General features: G+C 51.6%; 1 protein-coding gene across 1 annotated transcript in view; it reads right to left on the reverse strand.

Annotated features, from left to right (window-relative positions):
• Window positions 1-10,089, reverse strand: part of PPARA (peroxisome proliferator activated receptor alpha) — a 28,742-nt gene extending 18,653 nt beyond the window's left edge. Inside the window, exon 1 of the mRNA XM_075342143.1 lies at window positions 9,911-10,089. The gene's annotated coding sequence lies outside the window, so the exon portion shown is untranslated. The remainder of the gene's footprint in view (window positions 1-9,910) is intronic.
• Window positions 10,090-18,453: the final 8,364 nt, after the last annotated feature.

The following is an 18,453-nucleotide window of genomic DNA, read 5'->3' on the forward strand; positions in this document are numbered from 1 at the left end:
TGGGTCAGATTGGGAATTCTTAAAATGGTTTTATAATATAAAAGGATAAAACAGGACAATATATTATATATATATAAAAAAAAAAAACAAAACAAAAAGAACGCAACAGCGCCACCGCCTTCCCACAGGTCGTGTCTGGTATTACAACTCAATCCCATTCAGTTGAATAAGGCTGTACTGCAATACCGGATACGCCCTGTGGGGCTGTTTATTGGATGAACGCCACTATGCTTCCCTAATCTTATACAAGTACTTCATTTTTGTAGACAGTGGTCTTGGGTGGGGGTTGGGGGGAGCGGGCGATGATCCTGGGGGTACACGGCAATTTGTTTGGTTTGGGATCATCAGGTTTTAGCTGCGTCAGGAAGAATACTGCTGAGTAATGAGCCGGTGACAGGCGAGGGCTGGAATCAGTGTGGAGACGGGTCCTAAGGTCACTAGTGAACTCCGTGACCTCGGGTCACCATCAATGTTTAACTCATTGAGCAGCGCAAGAGGCACCAGATAATCCCCGGATCGAAACTCAGACTGGGCCCGCGCCACCCTGAGGTGTCCAGATAATCGTAAGGACAGAGGGGGTCTGTGCCTGCGGCGTGTGGACCCCAAATCCAAAAGGGTCTACGCCCCCCTCTCAGAACTTGGTGGATAAAAGGCAAGCGCGACTAATCAGGAGAATCTGGTCTACAAAAATCGCTCCTCATGGAAGCCCCTCCCCTCAGTAGGCCAGCTCAGCCAATCAGCAAAGCAGAGGTCACATGATGCACTTCCTGCTTCTGTGACTCCTGAAGAAGGCAGAGCAGCCATATTTCGACTTTCTCAGGCACTTGGAGGGTTATTTAATGGGTGTAATTGAGCCAACTAGGTCAACGTTTATAGGGAATCATAAAAAGTCTCTTATCTGATGCAAACGTTTCCTGATGACACGTTCCCTTTAACTCACTAACACATTGGCACGAAGTACATATATAACTGGCAACTCACTGGACCCCCAACCTCTAGGCTCGGCATACACAAGGTGGAGCGCTCTTTGCCTAATAACCATCTCTACCGACCCCCCCCCCCCATAAATATCCGACTCAGGCATATTTTCCACGATAGGAGTCATCGAGATCCCTCCATACACATGATGGTTGGACAGTCCTGGTGGGTTTGGTCAATACACATCTAATAGGGAGGTAGGGGGGACTCCAAAAAACTCCTTGACAGTCTTCCAAAAACAGCGCCACCCTTGTCCTTGGGTCATATGTGGTATTGCAGCTGTGTGCAGGTGCGATGCCATACCGTCCCTGTCCCAGGAAGAAATGCTGCCCAAAAAAGCTGGGATAAATGGCCCCCGAAGTGCCAGCCTTCTTCCCCCTGGAGGGGAGCTAATTTGCATAATTTTAGGATTAGGAGAAGATTGTAGATATATAGAAATTGGTTCCAGCGCTGGGGGGTGAGGAAATGCAGGAATCCGCCCAGTCTGGTGATCGAGCTAGAAGTGACGTGCAGCGGCCGGGAGAAGTCACACCCTGTGTGTGCAAAGATCAGCAGAGACAGAAGTCACAGGAGGCGCGACGTGACGGCCACTGATCAGTCCTGACGGAGGCGGTGACCCATACAATGCCGCTTATTGGAGCCATGAGGCCCCGGGTCCAGCTGATCACTCCATGTGTCCCCCCACAAGCCATCCCTTACTAAAACATGGCCGCTCCTGTTGTGTCCGGTCCCCAAGTTGTAGGAAAAGACCCCACTACTTACTCAGTAGTCACATCAGCCTGGACTACCTCCCTAGTAGTCACAGCAGGCAGCCCGCATACATGACGGTAGGGATGTGGCGGTTGATGGGGTGCTGGCTGTGACTATTAGGGAGCAGGGTGAGGCTACCGGGGTGGTAGGTGTAGTGTACGTCTGTGGGGTGCACGCTGTGACTACTAGAGAGGTGTTTGGGGCTTCTGAGACCACTGGAAAGTTAGTGAAATTAATTACAAAAGCCTCAACCACTTATATAGTAGTCACAGCAGACCCCCTTCCCCCCCCTCCACACACATATGATCCCTACCATCCCGACTTCCCCAGTAATGACCCGAGCCTTCCCACAACTAACCGTTTAGATTCCGTGGTCGCTATAGGCTGCAGCATGTAAGGGGTTGCACAGCAGTATAACACAGCCGGCGCCCCAAACATACAGAGACGCTTCTATCACAACTTGACAATAGACAAGGGAGTAATGATCGTGGACGCAGAGATCATGACCGGGCCCGGCAGGGTTAGGGGCCCAGTGCCCGCCCTCCAGAGAAGCAGCCGGCTCCTCAGTGAGAGCAGCACAAGCTTTCCTAGTCGTCAGGATAGCCTCACGTTCCTCCGTAGAAGCCATACCAGGGACCCCACATACTGTTACACCCCTGTCCTGGGTCTGAGCTCGAGACCCAAAATACATACATCGTTTCCATCACTCCATCTCACCAGTAGTAATAACAGCCCCAACAACATCCCTAGGAGTCGCAGCAGGCATCCAAAACACAGACACTAACCCAAACAGATGTCCCTCATAGTCCCAGCCGCCCCACCCGCCTCCCTCGTAGTCCCAGCCGCCTCCCTCGTAGTCCCAGCCGCCCCAACCGCCTCCCTCGTAGTCCCAGCCGCCCCACCCGCCTCCCTCGTAGTCCCAGCCGCCCCACCCGCCTCCCTCGTAGTCCCAGCCGCCCCACCCGCCTCCCTCGTAGTCCCAGCCACCCCACCCGCCTCCCTCGTAGTCGCAGCCACCCCACCCGCCTCCCTCGTAGTCGCAGCCACCTTTCCCTTCCCTCCATTGCACCCACAACCTCAGGGGCGGTTCTTGTGTTTTTGCTTCCATCAGCCACTTCCATAATTATCACCTGTTATTAGTGAGGGTGGGGTGCAGCCCGCAGGCCACGTCATGTGCAGACAGGCGACCTGACACGACCCTGCCGGGGGTCCTGGGGGCTCACCTCGCAGGGTCATTCCTCTCTTCTTACCTCGGGAGGAACCATTAGGCCGTGGGGATAATTACAGCATTAATCCCTCATTAGGCCGCGCACAGACTGTTCCTGACGTCACCCGACAAAACTTCAAAACGGAACAATAAAGTTTTGTTTCGGCAGCAGCGCACAAAAGTAAAAAAAAAAAAAATATATAATATAATAGAAATATATATATATATATTTTATATAAGTTTCCTTTCCCTTTAACGTCACCGATTTCCAATTCTCTGTTTGCGGTCAGTGAATGGAAACTTTCTGGTTCACACCCAGGAGGTGGAGAGCTGTAAAACCGCTGATATTGGACACTGCTGATAGTTCGCTTCAATGTATCAGTGCAGGTAAGGAGCAGCTCAGTGTGGACTGGATGACATTGGAGCAAGTGAAGCTCTGTGCATAGGAGGCCCTTTCCTCTAAACCCTTTTTTCCCCACTTAGCATTTCAGAGACCTCCGCTTGCTGTCAGTGAACCCTGGGAGCTTCTCATTTACATGTAATAGTTGCACATGGGGCTCCCCTCCAGAAGGAAAGAGCTTCCCAGACACTTAGTTACAGGAAAGCTGCCTATAGGTGGCACTAGAGAGACATTTTCCTCCCTTCCGGTGGGGAGCAGGACACTCTCTCTAGGGGGTCATGCTCCGCCCCCAGGACTAATCACAGCAGTTTCAGTTTTGCCTGTAGCTGTATTGACACGCTCAGTCACTTTCTGCACAGTGCAGCTGCCAGAAGGGGAAGGAGACCGATTCTGTAGAGACAGCACCACATGAAAATAGGCTAAAAATGCCCCAATTAATCCCTTTATACTGAATCCATGTGCACCTATAAACTAATACAGTGGGCTGGAGGAATGAGTAGGCCCGAGGTTGTGTCCCCTATAAGAGGGCACCGCTGGGGACACCCTAAATTGGAAGAGGGCCGCATATTGGCACACTGTACAGAATGTATTTCGTGCTGTCAGCTGCCTGTGGAAACTCTGCGTGTGGCCGGTGGGACGACGCTGCCAAGAGGAGGACATGTGATGGGAACGGAGTGATCACGGTGGAAACTCTCCGGGATTTATATAGGATCTGGTATGACATGTCTACTGACCATGGAAACTGGAGATAGGTGATGACTGGGGGTGGAGGGTGACTGCTGAGACCCCCACCTAACCCGAGATCGGGGCTTTTCAAGGGAGCAATGGAGGGTTCGAATCCTCGTCTAGTGGACATGCTGAGCCCAAGTTACATTTCGACATGTTGGCATCCCCACCCCCCGATAGGTAGTGATAAGTTCCCCCTAATAAGTCGTCATCTGTTTATTTTCGTGTGTGTCATGTAATTCCACACTCCGCCAGCAGTGGCCGCTGTGGGGAAGGTGAGCGGCTGCTTCAGCTCTTCTCGGCGATCACCACTGATCGCCTCCCGTAAACTGATCACATTCACTTTTCTCCCCCAGAGTTTGGTGACCGCGGGAATTTTATGCCGTAATGTGACAATTATTATCAAATTAATGAAAAAAAATAAAAGAAAAATCAATCCCCAGCCTCAATATATATTTATCGTAATCGGGACCCTGTAGCTTTTCCTCTTCTTCTCCGCCATTCCATAGCTTTATAGGTTTCTCCACGGGTTGATTGACAACCAACATGGCAGCAAAACTGCTACATAACTGGGATTTATCGACAGCCTCCATGTAGGTCGATAGGGCGGCGGCCATATTGGTTGTCACCGTCTATCCGATAAGCAGATTAAAAAGGGACAAGTTAAAAGGATTTCATTATTCGTCTATCCTCTCACTGGTGATGAATGTTAGATTAGTGGGCGTCAAAGCTGGGACTGATTAATGAAGTTGTGCAGCATCGGGTGCTGAGACAAGCCACTGTTTTGTTTTTCTTTTGAATCTTGTTTTTTCATCAGCCTCATTATCAGCAGAGGCAGGAATCCAATGACCAGGGATAACATAAGATCCACCAATCACACTAGATGATGTCACAGCTCACCACCTCCTCCTGTATAATGACTGATAACACCTCTATATAGAGGAGATAACAGGATTCACCATTCACAATAGGTTGTCACAGCTCACCTCCTCCCCCTCCAGTACAATAATAATAATAATTTTATTCATTTATATAGAGCTATTAATTCCACAGCGCTTTACATACAATGAGTTATAACCTCAATATACAGTAGATAACACAGGATCCACCATTCACAATAGGCAACAGCACAACTCACCTCTTCCTCCTCCTGTACAATGACTGATAACACCTCTATATACAGGAGAACACAGGATCCATCATTCACAATAGGTTGTCACAGCTCACCTTCTCCTACTCTTCCCTCTATATACAGGAGATAACAGGATCCACCATTCATAATGCGTGATGTCACAGCTCACCTTCTCCTACTCTTCCCTCTATATACAGGAGATAACAGGATCCACCATTCATAATGCGTGAGGTCACAGCTCACCTCTTCCTCTTGTAAAATGACTGCCAAGATCTCTATATACAGTAGATAACACAGGATCCACTAGTCACAACAGGTTGTCACAGCTCACCTTTTCCTACTCCTCCCTCTATATACAGTGGATAACACAAGAGCCATCATTTACAATAGGTGATGTCACAGCTCACCTCCTCCCCTTCTATATAATTACTGATAACATCTACACACAGCCGATAACACAAGATCCACCAATCACAATAGGCAATGTCAAAGCTCACCTCCTCCCTTCACAATCACCTTTGCACACGCTCATTAGACGCATCAATACAAGAGATAGGGGAGGAGTCTGTTCATTGCGGCTAATGTACATGTGCTTTTCCTGAAACAACAGGAAGTTAGAGTCTAGGAAAAAAAAAAAATCCCCAGTGTTCGGGATGACAATTAAAAGACTTCTCTTTAAATAGAATAAAAAAAAAAAAAAAAAAAAATTTAAGCAATAGGTCATTTTCTGAATACACAGTCCCTTTAATAAGTAAAGGGGCGCTCTACTGTGGCCTTACTATACAATCCAATAGGGCAAATTTTGGTAATGGGGATCATTTGTGGCTAATACAGAGGGGTCTTCAGCTCAGGATCCTCATGTCTTGGCCAGATAGAAGACTGGTTAGAAAAGTGCCTCCCTCTAACAGACATCCTATGAGTGTAATACGTCATGTTTCCTGCGGGGGCGCTGCAGGGAAGCTGAAGCCTTATCCGCAGGTGTCTTCACAGATTACAGCTGATCACTTGGAGTCCTGACAAGACGACACTTAAAGATCATCGTAAAGTCAAGGGACCTTGATAATTTGAAGCAGTTTAAAGAGGAGAATCCCTTTAAGGCTTTACAATAAAAGATGCCCTTGGCGGATGGAGATCAGTGACACTCAATGTCAGGACTTCGTTGATACAAGAACAATCAGGCGCGATGGCGTCACCCCTCTGTATTCTGTAAATACCACGGACAAGAAGGATTCCAGCCAAAAGCAACAGGAATTGCAGAAATGTCACCCAGCGCCGGGGACGGGAGGAATCTGCTCCGTGGGCCAAAAAAGCAAGAACACATTTTTATGAATCGGCCGAGGCCCAGAGAGAAATAATTTTCTTTTCTTAGAAAGAGCACAAGCCAATTTGGTCATAAGGAGGCGCTGGATTATTATTGGGACCTACACTGATCCCCAGGAAATGTTTAGATTAAGACCCAAAAGGGCTTTCTTCCACAAAATTAGCCTTAAAGTCAAGTTTACCAAAATTTGGGTGTAAAAAGAGAGAGTGGCGACTCTGGAGCGGATGAGAGATGCTGTGATCAGTGGTGATCGCCGAGAAGAAGTTGCACACAGCCGCATCTTTTACCTACAGCGACCACTACAGGCGGAGTGTGGAACTGCACCACATCAAGGCGATAACCACAGGAGGACTTCTTATCCAGTAGGGCCTGTGGAATTTATGGGGTAAGTGAGGGGGTTTCTCGGGACCCCCCTTCTCATTGCATAGAAAAGAACAGCTCCCGCAATGGATTCTTACATGCTGACGCCATACTTTAAAGGGACACTAGATTTTGGGCCCCTAAAGCATAAGCATCCCCCCATCAGAACCCTTTTGGAGCGGGTGAGAGCTGCTTTGATCAGTGGTGATCGCCGAAAAGAAGCTGCAGACAGCCACGTCTTTTACCTACAGCGGCCACTACAGGCGGAGTGTGGAACCACCACATCAAGTCGATAACTACAGGATGACTTCTTATTCAGTAGGGCCTGTGGACATCAAGGGGTGAGTGGGGGGGGGTTAAGCCCCTGCAATTGATTCTTACATGCTGACCCCTATACTTTAAGGGAAACTACATTTTGCGCCTCTAAAGCACAAGTATGTCGATAGACAGGTAGAGTTAGTGACCCTCCCTCCCCTCCCCCGTCAGACCCTTAAAGGGGTCGTCCATGGAAAGCGGATTATCACCTATCCACAGGACGCACATCAATATTGTATGTCTTGATTGGAAGTAGATTTGAGTGCAGAGGTTCTGGGGTCCTCCAGAGACGCCCTCTGATAGATGACGGACCCTTGTAGGTGATTTGTAATTGTCTTCCCCTCCCGGTGATGGAGATACAGACTGTTCCTATAGCCGCCATTGTCTGCAGTCCTCCCCCCACCACTGAGCTGCAGGAGAGGCTTTTCCTGTACTTCTAGTCCTGGGGGTGAGGAGGGCAGGAATGAGGGGGGGAAGGGGGGGGGGGGGAGCGCTTACACTAAGGCCGCACTGTGTGCACCATGGGAGGGTCCTGATAACCAAGCCCTGAGCTCAGCATTTCTATAGTGACCGTCCCGGACCCTGCTGACCGATAAGGAGAGAACCTGAACGGCGAGTGTTATACTCATGTGCCTCGGTCCAGCAGCGTCAGTGCACCGGCGCCTCGGTCCAGCAGCGTCAGTGCACCGGCGCCTCGGTCCAGCAGCGTCAGTGCACCGGCGCCTCGGTCCAGCAGCGTCAGTGCACCGGCGCCTCGGTCCAGCAGCGTCAGTGCACCGGCGCCTCGGTCCAGCAGCGTCAGTGCACCGGCGCCTCGGTCCAGCAGCGTCAGTGCACCGGCGCCTCGGTCCAGCAGCGTCAGTGCACCGGCGCCTCGGTCCAGCAGCGTCAGTGCACCGGCGCCACGGTCCAGCAGCGTCAGTGCACCGGCGCCTCGGTCCAGCAGCGTCAGTGCACCGGCGCCTCGGTCCAGCAGCGTCAGTGCACCGGCGCCTCGGTCCAGCAGCGTCAGTGCACCGGCGCCTCGGTCCAGCAGCGTCAGTGCACCGGCGCCTCGGTCCAGCAGCGTCAGGGCACCGGCGCCTCGGTCCAGCAGCGTCAGGGCACCGGCGCCTCGGTCCAGCAGCGTCAGGGCACCGGCGCCTCGGTCCAGCAGCGTCAGGGCACCGGCGCCTCGGTCCAGCAGCGTCAGGGCACCGGCGCCTCGGTCCAGCAGCGTCAGGGCACCGGCGCCTCGGTCCAGCAGCGTCAGGGCACCGGCGCCTCGGTCCAGCAGCGTCAGGGCACCGGCGCCTCGGTCCAGCAGCGTCAGGGCACCGGCGCCTCGGTCCAGCAGCGTCAGGGCACCGGCGCCTCGGTCCAGCAGCGTCAGTGCACCGGCGCCTCGGTCCAGCAGCGTCAGTGCACCGGCGCCTCGGTCCAGCAGCGTCAGTGCACCGGCGCCTCGGTCCAGCAGCGTCAGTGCACCGGCGCCTCGGTCCAGCAGCGTCAGTACACCGGCGCCTCGGTCCAGCAGCGTCAGTACACCAGTGCCGGGGGTCAGCAGCGTCAGTACACCAGTGCCGGGGGTCAGCAGCGTCAGTACACCAGTGCCGGGGGTCAGCAGCGTCAGTACACCAGTGCCGGGGGTCAGCAGCGTCAGTACACCAGTGCCGGGGGTCAGCAGCGTCAGTACACCAGTGCCGGGGGTCAGCAGCGTCAGTACACCAGTGCCTGGGTCAGCAGGGTCAGTACACCAGTGCCTGGGTCAGCAGCGTCAGTACACCAGTGCCTGGGTCAGCAGGGTCAGTACACCAGTGCCTGGGTCAGCAGCGTCAGTACACCAGTGCCGGGGTCAGCAGCGTCAGTACACCAGTGCCGGGGGTCAGCAGTGTCAGTACACCAGTGCCGGGGGTCAGCAGTGTCAGTACACCAGTGCCGGGGGTCAGCAGCGTCAGTACACCAGTGCCGGGGGTCAGCAGTGTCAGTACACCAGTGCCGGGGGTCAGCAGTGTCAGTACACCAGTGCCGGGGGTCAGCAGTGTCAGTACACCAGTGCCGGGGGTCAGCAGGGTCAGTACACCAGTGCCGGGGGTCAGCAGGGTCAGTACACCAGTGCCGGGGGTCAGCAGGGTCAGTACACCAGTGCCGGGGGTCAGCAGGGTCAGTACACCAGTGCCGGGGGTCAGCAGCGTCAGTACACCAGTGCCGGGGGTCAGCAGCGTCAGTACACCAGTGCCCGGGTCAGCAGTGTCAGTACACCAGTGCCGGGGGTCAGCAGGGTCAGTACACCAGTGCCGGGGGTCAGCAGTGTCAGTACACCAGTGCCGGGGGTCAGCAGTGTCAGTACACCAGTGCCGGGGGTCAGCAGTGTCAGTACACCAGTGCCGGGGGTCAGCAGTGTCAGTACACCAGTGCCGGGGGTCAGCAGTGTCAGTACACCAGTGCCCGGGTCAGCAGTGTCAGTACACCAGTGCCGGGGGTCAGCAGCGTCAGTACACCAGTGCCGGGGGTCAGCAGTGTCAGTACACCAGTGCCGGGGGTCAGCAGTGTCAATACACCAGTGCCGGGGGTCAGCAGCGTCAGTACACCAGTGCCGGGGGTCAGCAGTGTCAGTACACCAGTGCCGGGGGTCAGCAGTGTCAGTACACCAGTGCCGGGGGTCAGCAGCGTCAGTACACCAGTGCCGGGGGTCAGCAGTGTCAGTACACCAGTGCCGGTTCTGTTTACGACGTCACTGACCTGTCTCCACACCTCGGGTATGGGGTCTCCCCGGGCTGCAGGTGGCGCTGTGTCCTCGCTCCCGGGGTTCACCCTATAGTTGGGGTCCAGGGCTCCCCGGCTCCACAGCTCGTCCTTGTTTGTTCTGTCCTGTGACAGGGCCGGAAGTGACGCAGGTGGGAGGAGCATAGTGCGCCCCTCCCCCTCACACACCTCTCTGTCCGGGCGCTGTCATTGGCCGCTCAACGAAAGAGAAGCGACAGCGACATTGACAACCAGTAACTACAGACGTCACGGTCACATGACAGAAGTGGGCGGGGCTCAAGCAGGGACGTGACTGAGGTGAGTTTGTTATCAAGAGCAACGAGAGCGTCTGACGTCATCACTGGGCGCCGGGACGTAATAAAAAGCGCCCTGTTGATGTTGTCTTTAGCAACCAATCAGAATGCGTGTTTTATTCATTCCGCGCGAATTAGTCATTGAAAGCTGATCTCTGATTGGCTGCTGACTGTTGCTAAGATAGAAAAGTTTCAGTGTATGCGCAGTGCTTCCTTCTAATATGGTCAGTGAGGTCTAAATGTTTACACTGTGAAATTCACCTCAAAATAAAAAAAAAGTAATTAGTAATGCGGACTTTGGTAACTTTAGCATTTTAAACATCCCTAAGGGAGTATGGATGGAGTGCAAAAAAAGGAGCAGCCCATAACCAGTGCAAGAAAAAGAGCAGCCCCATAACCAGCACAAAAAAGAGAGCACCCCTATAACCAGTGCAAGAAAGAGAGCACCCCCATAACCAGCACAAAAAAGAGAGCACCCCTATAACCAGTGCAAGAAAGAGAGCACCCCCATAACCAGCACAAAAAGAGAGCACCCCTATAACCAGTGCAAGAAAGAGAGCACCCCCATAACCAGTGCAAGAAAGAGAGCACCCCCATAACCAGTGCAAGAAAGAGAGCACCCCCATAACCAGTGCAAGAAAGAGAGCACCCCCATAACCAGTGCAAGAAAGAGAGCACCCCCATAACCAGTGCAAGAAAGAGAGCACCCCCATAACCAGTGCAAGAAAGAGAGCACCCCCATAACCAGTGTAAAACAGAGAGCACCCCCATAACCAGTGCAAGAAAGAGAGCACCCCTATAAGCAGTGCAAGAAAGAGAGCACCCCCATAACCAGCGCAAGAAAGAGAGCACCCCCATAACCAGTGCAAGAAAAAGAGCAGCCCCATAACCAGCACAAAAAAGAGCAGCCCCATAACCAGCACAAAAAAGAGAGCACCCCTATAACCAGTGCAAGAAAGAGAGCACCCCCATAACCAGCACAAAAAAGAGAGCACCCCTATAACCAGTGCAAGAAAGAGAGCACCCCCATAACCAGTGCAACAAAGAGAGCACCCCCATAACCAGTGCAAGAAAGAGAGCACCCCCATAACCAGTGCAAGAAAGAGAGCACCCCCATAACCAGTGCAAGAAAGAGAGCACCCCCATAACCAGTGTAAAACAGAGAGCACCCCCATAACCAGTGCAAGAAAGGGAGCACCCCCATAACCAGTGCAAGAAAGAGAGCACCCCTATAAGCAGTGCAAGAAAGAGAGCACCCCCATAACTAGCGCAAGAAAGAGAGCACCCCCATAACCAGTGCAAGAAAGAGAACACCCCCATAACCAGTGCAAGAAAGAGAACACCCCCATAACCAGTGCAAGAAAGAGAGCACCCCCATAACCAGTGCAAGAAAAAGAGCAGCCTCATAACCAGCACAAAAAAGAGAGCACCCCTATAACCAGTGCAAGAAAGAGAGCACCCCCATAACCAGTGCAAGAAAAAGAGCACCCCCATAACCAGTGCAAGAAAAAGAGCACCCCCATAACCAGAACAAAAAAGAGAGCACCCCTATAACCAGTGCAAGAAAGAGAGCACCCCCATAACCAGTGCAAGAAAGAGAGCACCCCCATAACCAGTGCAAGAAAGAGAGCACCCCCATAACCAGTGCAAGAAAGAGAGCACCCCCATAACCAGTGTAAAACAGAGAGCACCCCCATAACCAGTGCAAGAAAGGGAGCACCCCCATAACCAGTGCAAGAAAGAGAGCACCCCTATAACCAGTGCAAGAAAGAGAGCACCCCCATAACCAGCGCAAAAAAGAGAGCACCCCCATAACCAGTGCAAGAAAGAGAACACCCCCATAACCAGTGCAAGAAAGAGAGCACCCCCATAACCAGTGCAAGAAAGAGAACACCCCCATAACCAGTGCAAGAAAGAGAGCACCCCCATAACCAGTGCAAGAAAAAGAGCAGCCCCATAACCAGTTCAAGAAAAAGAGCAGCCCCATAACCAGCACAAAAAAGAGAGCACCCCCATAACCAGTGCAAGAAAGAGAACACCCCCATAACCAGCGCAAGAAAGAGAGCACCCCCATAACCAGTGCAAGAAAGAGAGCACCCCCATAACCAGTGCAAGAAAGAGAGCACCCCCATAACCAGTGCAAGAAAGAGAGCACCCCCATAACCAGTGCAAGAAAGAGAGCACCCCCATAACCAGTGTAAAACAGAGAGCACCCCCATAACCAGTGCAAGAAAGGGAGCACCCCCATAACCAGTGCAAGAAAGAGAGCACCCCTATAAGCAGTGCAAGAAAGAGAGCACCCCCATAACCAGTGCAAGGAAGAGAGCACCCCCATAACCAGTGCAAGAAAGAGAGCACCCCCATAACCAGTGCAAGAAAGAGAACACCCCCATAACCAGTGCAAGAAAGAGAACACCCCCATAACCAGTGCAAGAAAGAGAGCACCCCCATAACCAGTGCAAGAAAAAGAGCAGCCCCATAACCAGTGCAAGAAAAAGAGCAGCCCCATAACCAGCACAAAAAAGAGAGCACCCCTATAACCAGTGCAAGAAAGAGAGCACCCCCATAACCAGTGCAAGAAAAAGAGCACCCCCATAACCAGAACAAAAAAGAGAGCACCCCTATAACCAGTGCAAGAAAGAGAGCACCCCCATAACCAGTGCAAGAAAGAGAGCACCCCCATAACCAGTGCAAGAAAGAGAGCACCCCCATAACCAGTGCAAGAAAGAGAGCACCCCCATAACCAGTGTAAAACAGAGAGCACCCCCATAACCAGTGCAAGAAAGAGAGCACCCCTATAACCAGTGCAAGAAAGAGAGCACCCCCATAACCAGCGCAAAAAAGAGAGCACCCCCATAACCAGTGCAAGAAAGAGAACACCCCCATAACCAGTGCAAGATAGAGAACACCCCCATAACCAGTGCAAGAAAGAGAGCACCCCCATAACCAGTGCAAGAAAAAGAGCAGCCCCATAACCAGTTCAAGAAAAAGAGCAGCCCCATAACCAGCACAAAAAAGAGAGCACCCCCATAACCAGTGCAAGAAAGAGAACACCCCCATAACCAGTGCAAGAAAGAGAACACCCCCATAACCAGTGCAAGAAAGAGAGCACCCCCATAACCAGTGCAAGAAAGAGAGCACCCCCATAACCAGTGCAAGAAAGAGAACACCCCCATAACCAGTGCAAGAAAAAGAGCAGCCCCATCACCAGTGCAAGAAAGAGAGCACCCCCATAACCAGTGCAAGAAAAAGAGCAGCCCCATCACCAGTGGAAGAAAGAGAGCACCCCATAACCAGCACAAAAAAGAGAGCACCCCTATAACCAGTGTAAGAAAGAGAGCACCCCCATAACCAGTGCAAGAAAAAGAGCACCCCCATAACCAGTGCAAGAAAAAGAGCACCCCCATAACCAGTGCAAGAAAAAGAGCACCCCCATAACCAGCACAAAAAAGAGAGCACCCCCATCACCAGTGCAAGAAAGAGAGCACCCCCATAACCAGTGCAAGAAAGAGAGCACCCCCATAACCAGTGAAAAAGAGAGCACCCCCATAACCAGTGCAAGAAAGAGAGCACCCCCATAACCAGCGCAAGAAAGAGAGCACCCCCATAACTAGTGCAAGAAAGACAGCACCCCCATAACCAGTGCAAGAAAGAGAGCACCCCCATAACCAGTGCAAGAAAGAGAGCACCCCCATAACCAGCGCAAGAAAGAGAGCACCCCCATAACCAGCGCAAGAAAGAGAGCACCCCCATAACCAGTGCAAGAAAGAGAACACCCCCATAACCAGTGCAAGAAAGAGAACACCCCCATAACCAGTGCAAGAAAGAGAGCTCCCCCATAACCAGTGCAAGAAAGAGAGCACCCCCATGACCAGTGCAAGAAAGAGAGCACCCCCATAACCAGTGCAAGAAAGAGAGCACCCCCATGACCAGTGCAAGAAAGAGAGCACCCCCATAACCAGTGCAAGAAAGAGAACACCCCCATAACCAGTGCAAGAAAGAGAGCACCCCCATAACCAGCGCAAGATAGAGAGCACCCCCATAACCAGCGCAAAAAAGAGAGCACCCCCCATAACCAGTGCAAGAAAGAGAGCACCCCCATAACCAGCGCAAGAAAGAGAGCACCCCCATGACCAGTGCACGAAAGAGAGCACCCCCATAACCAGGGCAAGAAAGAGAGCACCCCCATAACCAGTGCAAGAAAGAGAGCACCCCCATAACCAGTGCAAGAAAGAGAGCACCCCCATAACCAGGCAAGAAAGAGAGCACCCCCATAACCAGTGCAAGAAAGAGAGCACCCCCATAACCAGTGCAAGAAAGAGAGAACTCCCATAACCAGTGCAAGAAGAGAACACCCCCATAACCAGTGCAAGAAGAGAGCACCCCCATAACCAGTGCAAGAAGAGAGCACCCCCATAACCAGTGCAAGAAAGAGAGCACCCCCATAACCAGTGCAAGAAAGAGAGCACCCCATAACCAGCGCAAGAAAGAGAGCACCCTATAAAAAAGTGCAAGATAGAGAGCACCCCATAACCAGGGCAAGAAAGAGAGCACCCCCATAACCAGTGCAAGAAAGAGAGCACCCCCATAACCAGTGCAAGAAAGAGAGCACCCCTATAACCAGTGCAAGAAAGAGAGCACCCCCATAACCAGTGCAAGAAAGAGAGCACCCCCATAACCAGTGCAAGAAAGAGAGCACCCCCATAACCAGTGCAAGAAAGAGAGCACCCCCATAACCAGTGCAAGAAAGAGAACACCCCCATAACCAGTGCAAGAAAGAGAGCACCCCCATAACCAGTGCAAGAAAGAGAGCACCCCCATAACCAGTGCAAGAAAGAGAGCACCCCCATAACCAGTGCAAGAAAGAGAACACCACCCCCATAACCAGTGCAAGAAAGAGAGCACCCCCATAACCAGTGCAAGAAAGAGAGCACCCCCATAACCAGGGCAAGAAAGAGAGCACCCCCATAACCAGTGCAAGAAAGAGAGCACCCCCATAACCAGTGCAAGAAAGAGAGCACCCCCATAACCAGTGCAAGAAAGAGAGCACCCCCATAACCAGTGCAAGAAAGAGAACACCCCCATAACCAGTGCAAGAAAGAGAACACCCCCATAACCAGTGCAAGAAAGAGAGCACCCCCATAACCAGTGCAAGAAAGAGAGCACCCCCATAACCAGGGCAAGAAAGAGAGCACCCCCATAACCAGTGCAAGAAAGAGAACACCCCCATAACCAGTGCAAGAAAGAGAGCACCCCCATAACCAGTGCAAGAAAGAGAGCACCCCCATAACCAGTGCAAGAAAGAGAGCACCCCCATAACCAGTGCAAGAAAGAGAGCACCCCCATAACCAGTGCAAGAAAGAGAGCACCCCCATAACCAGTGCAAGAAAGAGAGCACCCCCATAACCAGGGCAAGAAAGAGAGCACCCCCATAACCAGTGCAAGAAAGAGAGCACCCCCATAACCAGGGCAAGAAAGAGAGCACCCCCATAAAAAAGTGCAAGAAAGAGAGCACCCCCATAACCAGTGCAAGAAAGAGAGCACCCCCATAACCAGTGCAAGAAAGAGAGCACCCCCATAACCAGGGCAAGAAAGAGAGCACCCCCATAAAAAAGTGCAAGAAAGAGAGCACCCCCATAACCAGTGCAAGAAAGAGAGCACCCCCATAACCAGTGCAAGAAAGAGAACACCCCCATAACCAGTGCAAGAAAGAGAGCACCCCCATAACCAGTGCAAGAAAGAGAGCACCCCCATAACCAGGGCAAGAAAGAGAGCACCCCCATAACCAGTGCAAGAAAGAGAACACCCCCATAACCAGTGCAAGAAAGAGAGCACCCCCATAACCAGTGCAAGAAAGAGAGCACCCCCATAACCAGTGCAAGAAAGAGAGCACCCCCATAACCAGTGCAAGAAAGAGAGCACCCCCATAACCAGTGCAAGAAAGAGAGCACCCCCATAACCAGTGCAAGAAAGAGAGCACCCCCATAACCAGTGCAAGAAAGAGAGCACCCCCATAACCAGTGCAAGAAAGAGAGCACCCCCCATAACCAGTGCAAGAAAGAGAGCACCCCCATAACCAGGGCAAGAAAGAGAGCACCCCCATAAAAAAGTGCAAGAAAGAGAGCACCCCCATAACCAGTGCAAGAAAGAGAGCACCCCCATAACCAGTGCAAGAAAGAGAGCACCCCCATAACCAGTGCAAGAAAGAGATCACCCCCATAACCAGTGCAAGAAAGAGAGCACCCCCATAACCAGTGCAAGAAAGAGAGCACCCCATAACCAGTGCAAGAAAGAGAGCACCCCCATAACCAGTGCAAGAAAGAGAGCACCCCCATAACCAGTGCAAGAAAGAGAGCACCCCCATAACCAGTGCAAGAAAGAGGCACCCACCATCCAGAGAGTGCGACAAATGTTTTTTCTGACCCGCTGGTGGGATCTGGTGATCTGTAGAGGAGATCTCGCCTGTGTGGGTGATAATCCTTCCGCTCGTGGTAGATGGAGTCGTTCACAGGAATCACAGAGACTTATGGGAAAGTGCGACAGAAAAATAATCCCGAGACTAATGGACTAATCTGAGCCTAAAATAGCACAAGGTGATCCGAGCCTGCAGACAATGGCCTCCAGAACGCTCGGATTACCCGGAGGGCGCACAGCAATCACTCCACAGCTTCCCTTTCGGATTATTAGAGTCTACCCGTCCGGTGACACAAAACCTGTTGAAAGCCCACAATAAGGTGAAACTGCTTTTGGTGCACATACCAGCCCAATATGTACAGGGACCGGCCTCATTCCTATGCTCTGTACACTTCCATCAAAGTCTTCTTAAGAGGGTGGTGTCTTTTAATCAGTATTCTACCAGCACTATAGGTGCTGGACTTCCCTTTTCTCATTTTCCAGCTTACTTGCCCTGAAGTGAAGTCTCTCGTCTGTTATGTCTGAGCAGTTTGGCAGTGTGTGAAGGTGTGGAAGAGATGCCTTGCTTCACTGTGCACCCGTTACCCAAGGGATGAGTCCATTCGCATTGAGTAGATGAAGCCAAATAAGGTCAACTGCACATGCACCTAATAGCAGCACAATATACTGCCCTTGGTCTCATCTCACCGTGCGCATGCGCACACTGGTGATAGACTCATTGAGTAATGTATAAGAAGTGAGGCACAGTGTATTGTCTTTTGTCTCATCTGCGCATGCGCACGCTGCTGATGGACTCATCCTTAGAGTAATGTATAAGGAGTGGTGCACGGTGTATTGTCCATGGTCTAATCTGCGCATGCACTCGCTGCTGACGGACTCATCTCCTGAGCAATGTATAAGGAGTGAGCCACTGAGTACTGCCTTTGGTCTTTTCTGCGCATGCACTCGCTGCTGACAGACTCATATTATGAGTAATGTATAAGAAGTGAGGCACAGTGTATTGTCTTTGGTCACATCTGCGCATGCGCACGCTGCTGATGGACTCATCTTTAGAATAATGTATAAGGAGTGATGCACGGTGTATTGTCTGTGGTCTTATCTGCGCATGCACTCGCTGCTGACGGACTCATGTTCTGAGTAATGTATAAGAAGTGAGGCACTGAGTACTGTCTTTGGTCTTACCTGCGCATACGCTCGCTGCTGACAAACTCATATTATGAGTAATGTATAAGAAGTGACGCACAGTGTATTGTCTTTGGTCACATCTGCGCATGCGCACGCTGCTGATGGACTCATTTTTAGAGTAATGTATAAGGAGTGGTGCACGGTGTATTGTCTGTGGTCTTATCTGCGCATGCACTCGCTGCTGATGGACTCATCTTCTGAGTAATGTATAAGAAGTGAGCCACTGAGTACTGTTTTTGGTCTTATCTGCGCATGCGCACGCTGCTGATGGACTCTTTTCCTGAATAATGTATAAGAAGTGAAGCATAGTGTACTGTCCTTGGCTTGGTCTTATCTGTTCATGCACTTGCTATTGAGGGACTATTTTTGTGAGTAATGCATAAGAGTGAGGTACATGCGTGATTCCATACTGTCCTTGGTCATCTGCGCATGCGCACACTGCTGTCAAACGCATATTATGAGTAATGTATAAGAATGAAGCCCTGTGTACTGTCCGTGGTCTTATCTGTGTATGTACTCTCTATTGAAGGACTATTTTTGTGAGTAACGCGTAAGAATGAGGTACATGCTTGATTCCATACTCTCCTTGGTCATCTGCGCATGCGCACACTGCTGATGGACTCATCT

Source organism: Anomaloglossus baeobatrachus, chromosome 4 (genome assembly GCF_048569485.1).
Source record: "Anomaloglossus baeobatrachus isolate aAnoBae1 chromosome 4, aAnoBae1.hap1, whole genome shotgun sequence".
Taxonomy (NCBI): Eukaryota; Metazoa; Chordata; class Amphibia; order Anura; family Aromobatidae; genus Anomaloglossus; species Anomaloglossus baeobatrachus.